This window comes from Castor canadensis, chromosome 8, assembly GCF_047511655.1.
Source record: "Castor canadensis chromosome 8, mCasCan1.hap1v2, whole genome shotgun sequence".
In the NCBI taxonomy this organism is placed as follows: Eukaryota; Metazoa; Chordata; class Mammalia; order Rodentia; family Castoridae; genus Castor; species Castor canadensis.
Window position 1 is genome coordinate 52,645,536 of NC_133393.1, and position 12,182 is coordinate 52,657,717.

The window sequence follows — 12,182 nt, forward strand, 5'->3', positions numbered from 1 at the left end:
TTATTGCTTATACTCTCTCTACAACAAAATTAGAGATAAGGGCAAAATAGTTTCTGCTGGGTATTGAGGGGGGGAGCGGGAGGGGGTGGAGTGGGTGGTAAGGGAGGGGGTGGGGGCAGGGAGGAGAAATGAACCAAGCCTTGTATGCACATATGAATAATAAAAGAAAAATGAAAAAAAAAATGACTTTGACAAGTTTCAGTGTTCCATATTCATACATGTAAAAGAAGTACCTCAACCATATTCATCCTACTTTACCCTCTTCATTTACCTTCCTGCTCCCGCTATTACCCTCCCCTTAACATGACCTATTTTACATTCCTGTCCTTCATTGTTTATCTGTTCATTTTTCAGAAGGGGTTTTGCCTCAGTATTTTACCTATAAATATAGCCCCCTCTATTGCTCTTCTTTACCCTTTTCCTCCATCCTATATTGTTCAATGGTTTTCAGTACATTTTGTTGTGTCTTGTTCCTTCACAGATGAACCATGTTGGTTTAGTTACTATGGCTCTGTAGTACAGTTTGAAGTTAGGCATTGTGATAACCTTCAGTGTTGCTCTTTTCGCTCAGGATTGCTTTGGCTATTCGAGGTCTTTTGTACTTTCATGTAACTTTAGAATTGATTTTTCTACCTCTGTAAAGAATGGTATTGGAATTCATGTATTAAATATATAGATTGCTTTCAGAAGTGTAGACATTTTCACAATATTGATACTGAAGATCTATGGGAGGTCTTCCATCTTCTAGTATCTTCTTTGACTTCTTTCTCCAATGTTCTATAGTTTTTGTTGTATAGGTCTTTCACTTTCTTCATTAAATTTATTCCTAGGTATTTTATTTTTTGAGGCTGTGACTGTGATTGTTTCCCCAATTTCTTTCTCTGCCTCTTCATTGTTGTGAATAGACAAGCTACTGATTTTTTGTATATTGATTTTGTATCCTGTTACTTTGTTGAAAGTGTTTATGGGATCTAAGAATTTTTTGGTGGAGTCTTTAGGATCTTTTAGGTATAAAATCCTATCATCCACAAATAAGGATAATTTGACTCCTTCCTTTCCTATTTGAATTATTTTTATTTCTTCCTCTTGCTTTATTGTTCTGGCTAGTAATTCCAGTACTACATTGAATAAGAAGTGGGGAGAGTGGACACCCCTGTCTTGTTCTTGACTTTAGAGGGAATGATTTCATTATTTCCCCATTTGATTTGATGTTGACTATCAGTTTGTCATATATAGTCTTTATAATGTTAAGGTATGTTCCTTCTATTCTTTGTTCCTTCTGTTTTTTTTATCATGAAAAGATGTTGAATTTTGTTAAAAGCTTTTTCTGCACCTATTGAGATGATCATGTGGATTTTGTCCTTGATTCTGTTTATGTGTTTATTATATTTATTGACTTGTATATATTGAGCCATCTTTGTATCCCTGGAATGAAACCAACTTGACCATGCTGTATGATCTTTTTAATGTGTTGTTGGATTAGGTTTGCAAGTATTTTAGAGAATTTTTAACATCTGTGTTCATCAAGGAAATTGGTTTATAGCTTTCTTTTGTTGTTTCTTTACCTAATTTTGGAATTAGGGTAATACTGACTTTATAGAATGAGTTTGGTAGTATTCATTCCCTTTGCATTTTTTAGCATAGTTTGAGGAACATTTGTGTCAGTGCTTATTTAAAGATCTGGTAGGATTTGGCAGTGAATTCATTCCTGGACCTTTGCCTTTAAGTAATCATAATTGAGGGCATTTCCCCAGTTGTGTTTGACTTCTGCATATGTATGCCTTTCAAAGGGTTTTCAGAATTTGTCTTTTTAAAATTACACTTGCAGGAGTGGGGAGCTGCTGGCTTTCTGGAGGTCCACAATTTGTTCTTACGAAGCCTTGTAGGAGATACACTTCAGGACAGTCAGTTCCCTTGATGTACCAAGTTTATAGTTTTTATCAACTTTTCCTTCTATTTGGGGACTTTTCTTGAAACCTTGCAAACCAGAGTCTAAACACAGAGAGGCAAAAAGTCCTCTGAGCACTTCTCTCAGTGTTCAAAGTGTGGCTGAGTAACCAGTGGCAAACATGCTTAGTAAGTCCAAAAACGTAGCTTACGTAATTTATGGCCAGGCTATGCTTATGTTCTTTTAATATCTGTGTGATTCCTGGTGAGACAAGCATTTTATACATGTATAAATATAAAATTATAGCAAAACTTATTGCTGTTTTGGGTAAATGTCCTCCAATTGCCCATTTGTTAAAGGTTTGTCATCCATCCTGTGGTGCTATTGGAAGGGGGTAGAACCTTGAAGAGATGGGAGGAAATTAGGTCATTGGAGGCATGCCTTGATATTGTGACCCAGATCCTTCCTGTTTCTCTTCAGTTCCCAGCTGTCATGAGGTGGACCGCTTCTTGCACTGCTTGCTTCCTGCCATGGTGTTCTCCCTTGCCATAGGCCCAAAGACAACGGGAATAAGTGGCCACAGACTGAAACATCTGGAACTGTGAGCCCCAAATAAATCTTTCCTTCTTATAAGTTCACTTTTTCAGGTCTTTTGTCACAGTGTCAGAAAGCTAATTAGCATAGTTTTGTAATACAAAAAGGAGCAACAATTTAATGTAGGACCAGGCTTATGTCCTTAGTAAGGAGGCTAATCTTCCAATTAACAATCTCTTCAAATTAGGTTTTACTTCCAAATCCTAATTGTTGACTTGGGGATATGTCACAGAAATTGCTAGAGAAAATTGGTTTTATTCAAAGAATAATGAGTTTTGGAAATGAAACATAGACACATAAAGTTGACTAGTTTGTCAACTTTAGTTTCTTTAGCTTTTGTAAAACATGTCAGATTGTAGACAGGGTTGTAAATTGCCAATTATTGTCTCTTTAAATTTTCTACAGTGCTTGTTGCTGCTGTCTAGGTCAGATGGCACTGTTCACTGAGGGTCATAGCACCACTTTGGATAGGGTAGGCACAGGGTTAAGAAAAAGCAAGAACTTTAGAATGGCAGATGACTTCTCACATATTTAAGCTGTCACAATGACTTCTCACATATTTAAGCTGTCACACATGGTATTTATTGGAATAACCACTCATCATTTGATTTTCCTTTGAAAACTTTTTCTTGCAAAATGGTTAGTGAGTTGGTTTCTACATGTTTACCTGCCTTTGCTCCTGGCTAGATGGAAAGTCTACAGCTTCAAAATGGATCAGAGACACCCATGGGCATGCAAGACACTGCCAGGACCCATCCATAGGGGTGTTGGGTGCCACTTACGGGCCTCTGAGCCATTCTGCATCGGAGTGCCTGGGTGTTGGAGGCCTAGCAAGCTGGAGGCCTGGGCTGTAGGTCTACTGAAAGGAGAGGATGCTTGGTTGACAGATGTGGATGCTTATTTCTGGAGAATCTTCTCATTCCATGATAAACTACCCTCACCTTTGCTGGCAATGGTTTTGGGAAGGAGAGAGAGAGAAGGAAAGGTAGTGAGGAGTTTGAAGAATTAGAGGAATGAGTATTCTCATCATTGCTGTCTCAGCCTCAGGCGGGAGTTTTTAGTCCAGCTCAGGTCAAAGTGCTTTTACTTTATGTGAAAAATGCTTCCCAAGGGAAGCTCTTAGCCCAGTTCTGAAACTGATTAATGTTCCTAGACCCCCACAGAACCATTCCTAAAGTTTCAGAGGAAATGGGATGCATTTTGAACCACCTAAAATGGCTTTGTGGTGGGTAAATTTCCAGTTGAAGTTTTAGAAAGGGAAAGCCAGTGGTTTGGCCAGGAGGAATGAACAATTAATTCTAGATACATGTGGTGAATTGGTTTAAAGCAAAGAAGGCCATGCAGTCTCTTGCTCAGGTTTGCTTGCAGAGAACAGAAGTTGATTTGGTTAGCTTAAGCTAACCAAAAAAAAGAAAGAGAGAAAGAGGGGAAGTGGTTTGTGACAGGATATTAAATGGTTTGCAGACTCTTTGGGAAAGACTAAAGAATCAGGTTCCATACTGATTGCTTTTAAGAATGCTATTCAAAGCCACCCTGAAGGACTAAAGAAGCTATTGCCTCTTCTCTAAGTCAGACAATGGTGGCCACCAAAGTTGCTGCGAAACAATGTCACCAGCAGTGATGAGGAAGCTACCCTGACAGCTTGTTGGCCTAATCAGGAAACTTCCATGAGTAGAGTATCTGACTGCTAGTGTTAAGGGCTTCAAAACCATGCCAGACCTGAAAAAACAGGTTCCTGGGCATGTTTTCAATGCCCCATAAACCAATGAACAGACAGCAAGACCTGTCCTCAGGCCTTACAGAGAAATCAGATGCCTTCGTGATCGTGCTTGCCATAGCACACTAGAAACAGACTTTGCCAATCTTGCATTAGACTTGACAGTTTGGATGTCAAATGTCCTCCAAAAATCCATGTGTTAAAGGCTTAGTCTTCAGCCTGGTGCTATTGGGAGGTGGTAGAAAATTTAAGAGGTGGGGCTTGATGAGGGGGGGTGTCTTCTGGCACCAAGGGTGTCCGCTTCTACTTTTTCATGTCTCAGCCATGAGGTGAGCAGCTTCCTCCACCACCCGTTCCTAGCATGATGTGCTGCACAGGCCCCAAAGGACCACACTCGTTTGCTGGGCCAACCAACCATATACTGAAACCTCCAAACCATGAGCTAGAACAAAACTTTCCTTTTAATAAGTTGATTATCTCAGGTATTTGTTATAGCCATGTAAAACTGACTGGTACAGCACTCCTGAAGAATGGACCCTAAATCACTATGGAGCCCTAGGGGTAAGGGATTTGGGGAACACGCTCTGGTGTTCTAGCCCCGCAGTGCACATGGGCACACTGGAAGGATGTTGACATGGGCACTGGTTGAATCAGTTCAGTTATATCACAGTCCCCCCTTGGCAATTCAATTGCTACCTTACTCCCTTCTCATATTTAAACATTCAAACACTAAAGACTCTTTATGCAATAAAAAGTGAAATCGTTTTCTTCCCCAAAGGTGAGACATAGGCCCATCAGCGTCATTTTCTCAGAGCATTCGGATTGTGTTTAGATTAACTTGTTTATCATCCTGTCTTAACCTAGACACAAAATTATAAGGTAACAACTTGCATAAAACACATTCAATATAAACTATCAAAGGAAAGGGGAGGAAGAATATGTCAGATGTAATAAAGAAAAGAAGAAAAAAAATAGCATTATTATAGTGTTCTTTTTTTTAAGATTTGAGTTTAAGGTTGGATTCTCTCTCTCTCTCACTCTCTCTCTCTCTCTTTCTTCCTTTCCACTGCTGGTGATTGAACCTAGGTCATGGCACATGCTGGGCAAGCATTCCACTACTGCTCTCCACCCCAGCCCCAAGTCCTTTCCTTATCGTTATTACATGTTTTTTCTCCCCTTGCCCAGTGTCTCTGCTGGTCAAAGGGATGGTCTGTGTCTTTACTCCTGAGAGGTCCTGTTTCCAATGCTGTCATCTTCCAGTAATGTCTATGATTGAACACAGCCATGGCTGTAGTGTTCCATAAGGAATTCAGCAGCCACCATCAGTGTCCTGATCTGCCACCGACACTTGACACACTATTAGATCTGTTACAGGTCCAAGTGATAAAGCTGCTTGTTCATGGCCTGAATAACTTGTCCTGGCTTCCTCTCAAAACCGACACCCTAATGGATTAATCAGGAGATGTGTCAGAGTCGCACACTCACATTTAATTATGTTAATTCCTGCATGTGAGCAGAGTACTCTTTATCAGCAGTTGGAGGTGCAAGGTGCAGGGAGAACCCGCCACTCTCCAGATCACTGGGCACAGCGATTGTGCAGAGCACATCTTGAATTCTTGTGATGTGGCGCTGCACTCTTTGGTACACATCCACGCATCTAATGTACATCTCCCTGATCACCAACATGATGGATCAGCACAATGTCCTCTGGAATGGTGAAATGAGCACAGTCCACTGCAGGTGAAGTTAGAGAGAAGGCAGGGTCAGACACAGGTCAGACTGAAATGTGTGCTGCTGACCCCATGAGGTAAAAGAATACTGCTTCTGGTGGCTTCATCAGGAAATAGAAAAGGCATTTTCCAAACTGACAGCTGCATGTTGAGTGCCAGGGGCTGTGTTGACTTGCTGGGGTAATGGAACTACATCTAGAATGACAGTTGCGTCTGGAGCCATTAGCTGCTTAACGGTGCGCTGCTGTTTACCTCCACTGACCACTGCTCCACATGGCCAGGCATCGGGCTTCTGGGAGCATAACAGGGACCATCTCTTTTTTTTACAGCATCCAGGTCTTTGGCAATTCATCAGGGATGTGACATTGTCTTCTGATTGACTCTTTTGGTAGGGACATTGTTCCAGGGCCTTCCACTCGGTCCTTTTAAACTTGATAGTGCTCACTTCTTGGGATGTGTGTGGGTGTTCTGTATTGAGGTACAGAAAACCAAATGCATAGAAATGCTCTGCGTTCAGAACCGTGGGATAAGCTTGTGGACCCACAAAGTTCACAGCGAGAAGGTCTTGAGCTCAAACCCCACTGCTCACTTGGCTCTCGTAACCCAGATTCTGAAAGGCAGCGTTCAGGTAACTGTCATGTCACTGGATATCAGTATCTCCCTTCTGATGTAAACGGGACCTTTTGTGCTTCAAATCCAACCAAGTCAGAGAGTTTAGTGCTCTTCAAACTTCATCTTCCTCCTTACATCCCTTGAAAAATTTTGGAAAACAATTTATAGTAATAATAATAATAGGACTTGTGTGTGAAGGGAGGACTGGGGGAGTCAGTGGGAGTGGGGAGGGGGAGGGAAAAAGGAGAGGTTACTAGTACTGGGTGTGAGCAAGATTGAAGCATGTTTCATATATATATATTTATTTATAGCTGCATAATGAAGTCTACTACATACTGTTTGAAAAAGGAGTAGGAGGAAAGGGAGTTAGGGGGATGTAATAGAGGAGATGAACTTGTTTAAATTAGCATTTGCAGATAAAAATAATTTTGAGACAATGTATCCTTCACACACTTACTATTATTACTATCATTATTATTTTGGTTCTTGAGACAGGACCGGGTCTCACTATACAGCTGTCTGGAACTTATAGTCCTCCCGCCCAAGCCTCTTGAGTGAGCTGCCATGCCTGGCTTCTTTCACACATTTTGAAGGTACCAGATTTTGAACTCAGGGCCTTGCATTTGCTATGCACTTGAGCCACACTCCAGCACTTTTTGCTTTAGGTATTTTTCCAGATTGAGTCTCAGGGTTTTTTTTTACCAGGGTCTGCCTCAGCTGTGATCCTCCTACCTATGTCTGTCACATAGCTGGGATGACAGAAGCATGCCACCACCCTCAGCTATTGGTTGAGATGGGGTCTTGTTAACTTTTTGCCGCCTGGGCTGGCCTTGAACCTCAGTCTTCCTGATCTTCTCCTCCTGAGTAGCTAGGATTACAGGCATGTATCATCATACTTGCCTACCTCTTTTTTTATTTGTTTAAAATTTCTTGCTCTATTATTGAGTAGACAAAAACAAATTCTCCAAAGCCATGACCACTGAGCATAATTAAAGCACAAACACAACAAAATTTGGCAGTGATCCACCAGTTATTTTAATCCTAATTTATTGCCTATTTGGATCAATTAGACCTCAAAATAAATTTTGTTCAAATGAACAGTCTGCAACTAACTAAGGACTGACCAAGTGAAACGGGTCATTATCAACCCTACTCTGTGTTTTGCAGTCAGTGGGGAGATCCATTACTTCTATGTAAGATGGGACCAAAGATCCTGGGTTCATATTGAAAATGCGTGAATTTCTTCAGGAGACACTTAATCTCCCAGGGCTTGGTTTAAATGCCACCTGGCATTACCACATACCTCCTAATAACGTTCCCTAACCCCCCCGCCAACCCCCCCCCGACCAGTCCACCCTTGGTTTGCTTCCCTCTGCTGTACATGGTGCTGCCCACTCAGGCATCTGGAATTCTGCCTGGACAACCCAAAGGAATGAACTTAGAACAATTTTGAGGTCTCTGTTATTTTTGTAAATGGCACAGTTGGTACTGAGAGAAGAGCCAAATTATTTCATTTCTTCCTTTTACAGGTGAGCCTTCATTTCTTCCAGACCACTGGAAGTCATTCTGTAAAAAAGGGTTATTTATTTGGCAGTCTTTATTCCTTGGTTTGTCTATTTTTAAGTGGCTTTATATAGGTCATGTCCCCTCAATCTTGAAGATGTGGCTCCCTTTGGGTCAGAACAGTGGTTTGGGGCCTTGAACACGACCCCACTGTTTCTGAAACAACAGACAGAGTCTATTTGAGGTGTTTTCAGGTATCAGACTCCCCAAAGTCAGTAAGAACAAATGCAAGAACTAAGTCTATGAGTCCTTCCATCCCTGTGGCTTGCACATGCTGGGTCTGTTGAGTGAAGACTTGAGGTGCTATTTTGTCAATTATTTATGTCCTGTGCCCACCCATTTCATAGTTTCAAAACAGCACTAGGTGCATAGGCCACTCTCTTCTGTGCAGACAGCAGGAACAGGTGTGGGAACAGAGCCTGCAAGATGCCAGGGCTGAGGCAGAGACAGCCTGGCCACTGGCTGCTGGAGGTGGGTGCTGCCTTCCAGGGCTGAAGCCCATGGGTCCTGGCTAGTAAATGGTTTGCTTTTTATTTGTAAAGTGGTCTTGAGCACATCTCGTGGTGAGCAGTAAGAATAGAAACAGAAAATACAGACTATGTAGGGAATGTGCAGGCAAAATACTGAAATAATCTTTGAAACATCATGCAAGGCACAGCACATTTTTTGACCTTTTTTCACTTGACTGGCCAACTGGATGTATTTCTGGATATTCAACTGAGCAGGATGGATAGCTGACAGAGTGACCTGCTGGCCTTCAACTGCCTACCCTGTTGCTTACTTTAAACCTCAATCTTTTAAAATTAGAATATGTTTACTGTAGAATATTTGCTCAATTCCCTCCTCAAAACCCAAATAAAAACAAAATTACCCATAGTCTTCCAGCCAGATAGAGCCACTGTTCATGTTTTGGTATTTTTCCCTCCCAGTCATTTTGGTCAATGGTGGCATCTATATGATGATGGTCCTATGAGACTGTGTCTTCTGGTGTCATCACAGCCATCTTACAGTTGTAAGTACACTCCATGAAGTTTGCGTATGCCAAAGTAGAAGAATGTGACCTTGTCACAAGACTGTATTTATACACATGGATTCTGAAGGAGTTAAGGACCTGCCATCTTGTGCCAAGTTGACAATTGAATATTTTAATGAGAAATGACTTGAAGGGAACCAGAACTTCAGAAAGAGCTATTTTCCCAAATTTCCTTTCTTGCAGCAAGCCAGGAAGATTCCTTTAAGGATAGTGGTCTTCAGGGAGCAGGGTTGAAAAGAGTCTGGATCACCGACTGGGCGGCAGTGAACTTGAATAAACAAATGCTGGTCTCCCTCAGCTTCACCAGCTTTGCTCCCTCCATATACAGCTCTGTCAGATGCCCATCGTCTTGTCGTTCCTCCATACACTTGCTCTTCTTCATCTCAAAGGTATGCAAGCAGTGCTCTCCAGCCTTTCCTTTGGACTTCTCTCTTCTGTACAGCTTCCCACATATGTGTTAAGAGAATAAAACTTATGCTTTTCCCTGGTTAATAAGCTCTCCTTTGAATTGGTTCCTAGATCCAGCCAAAGAGCACACATGAGGACAAAGTTGAGATTTATTGTATATGCTGCTGTTTTTTATTCATAACCTTGTTTTCACTCAATGTTGAAACAAGATTCCCTGCCATCCACATGGTGATAGTATTATATGACACAAGTTAAATCATGAAATACCAGGTGCTAGTTTTCATTAGAGATGACAATGGTACCAGGAAATGAAACTTTAATATCCAAGTGTCTGTCCTTGCTCAAGGGTTCTCAAGATATTCCAGTGGGCTGTCCCATTTCCTAGGAAGGTGAAGCAGGACACAGGCCAAGGAAGACAGGCCAGAGCCAACTTCTGTCTGGATGCAGGTCCCTTTAGGCCAAGATCACATTAGTATCAGAAAGACTTTACCTCTGTGGCTCCCAGGCTGGGAATGTGAACAGGACATTGCACAGTTTTTTGGGCAACTGGCTTAGGGAGTGACACAGAGTTACAGGCAGGTGACCTCTCCCTCCTTGCTGATGTGTACTTGGGACCCATAAGATAAAGGGTAGGAACAACTAAGATGTCAAGTATACAGCACTGTGCTCATAACCAGTATTTATTGCTGTTATGATTACTGAGGACCCTGAGGTGTCTTCCTGAACAAGCATCCATGAATAAGCAAGGTCTTCACTAACTTGATGTAAGAAAAATGATTCAAAGGTGGGTGTGGTGATACACAGCTGTAATCCCAGCACTCAAGAAGCTGAGGCAGAAGGATTAAGAGTTCAAGGCCAGCCTGGGCTACATAGCAAGACCCTGTTTCAAAAAATCAAAGGGAGAAAAAACATTCAAAAAAAGTCCTCATCAAAACAGCAGCAAAGACAACCCTGCAGCAACTTAGCAGGATAATAGACCATGACTGACTGATTTGTCTCCAGGCAAGGATGACTCACCAATAGGAAATCTATTAATAAAACCCAGCATATTAATAGAACATAAGAAAAAATAATTTGGTTATGCCACAAATTCTAAAAAGGTGTTTGTTAAAATGTGTTGCTCAGGATGGAGTTGGAGGACACTATGTTCAGTGAAATAGACATAGAAAGACAAACACTGAATGTTCTATCATGTGTGGGAGCTCAAAAGTCCTTCTGAATGTATAACAGTGATGACCAGGGTCTGGGGAGGGTTGGAGGAAGATGGAGGGAGGTTGGAAAACAGGAACCAAACTCAGTTGCCCAGAAGGAATCCATTCTGGTGTCCATAGCACAGTGGGCCACCGCAGCTCACAGTAACTTACTGTGCATTTTAGGAAGGGCTAGAGGAGAGGGGCTTGAAGGTACCAGACACAAAGTGATGACAAGGAGATGGAGGCATTAATTGGTCAAATTCCATCAGCATGCATTGAAATATTGCACTGTACCCCATAAATATGTACAATTATTGAATGTTATCCAAAAAAATTTAAAACTATTTAAGGAGACAGAAATGTAACTATTCTGATGTGGTCATTGCACACTGTATTCATGTACTGAATTTCATGCTGTACCCCATAGGTGTATAATTAAGAGAATAATAATTAAAAAATGAAACACATTTTTTTTTACTTTGCATAAAAGAGAATTTCAAACAAATACATTTGACAGAATAGTATAATGGTCTCATGAACCCATTACACACCCACACAGCTTCAACTGCAGCTGTTCTTTTAATATCTATACCTTGTCCACATCCTTCCCTTTATATTATTTTGAACCAAATTCCCGACATCACATTACTTTGTTCATCAGTAGTTTTGTAGGTCTCTTAAAGATGAAGATTTTATAAAGCAACTATAATGTCATCATCACACTGATTGACAGATAGTCCTCGACTTACGAGGTTATGTCTGAATAAAACAACCAGAATTTGAAAGTATCATAAGTCAAAAATGTGTTTACTGCACCTAATACATCCTAGTGTAGCAGCATGGCCAGTGTTCTGGGTCATGTCCTTGTGATGGCAGCTGATTGGGAGCTGTGGTCACTGCCACTGCCCAGCATTGGGAGAGAGGATTGGATCATGATGCCAGCCTGGGAAAAAGCTCAAATTTAGAATTCAACATGAGTTTTTACTGAATGTGTATCATTTTTGTGCCATTGTAAATTTGAAAAACTATGTCAGGACTGTCTGTGCTTCCTTAATGTCACCAAATATTCAACAAGCATTCAAATTTCTAATTATTTCATGGGTAATTATTGACAACTTGTTTACTTGAATCAGTATCCAAATAAATCCACATGTTATAGTGGGTTATGCACCTCAAGTCTCCTTTAATCTAGGGTATTTTCCTCTATCTTTCTCTTTCCTCTCTCCTGGAATTTGTTAAAAACTCTGGGTGTGTGCTCTGCAGCCTCCCATAGCTGGGTATTGTAAGTGCTCCCCCCTGGTGTGGTGTATGATGTCCTTCTGTCCTCTGTGTTTCTGTAAATTGTTACAGGTTTTACATACCTAATCCAAATTGTCGTGACCAGAAGTATTTCAGATTTTAAATTTTTATTTGCATATGCATAATGAGATATGAATTCTGTCCC

General features: G+C 41.1%; 1 long non-coding RNA gene across 1 annotated transcript in view; it reads left to right on the top strand.

The window, feature by feature from the left end:
• The window catches only part of LOC141425708 (uncharacterized), a 53,622-nt gene extending 41,651 nt beyond the window's left edge, over positions 1-11,971 (top strand). The window contains exon 6 of the long non-coding RNA XR_012450788.1: positions 9,321-11,971. This is a non-coding gene — a long non-coding RNA (uncharacterized lncRNA). The remainder of the gene's footprint in view (positions 1-9,320) is intronic.
• Positions 11,972-12,182: the final 211 nt, after the last annotated feature.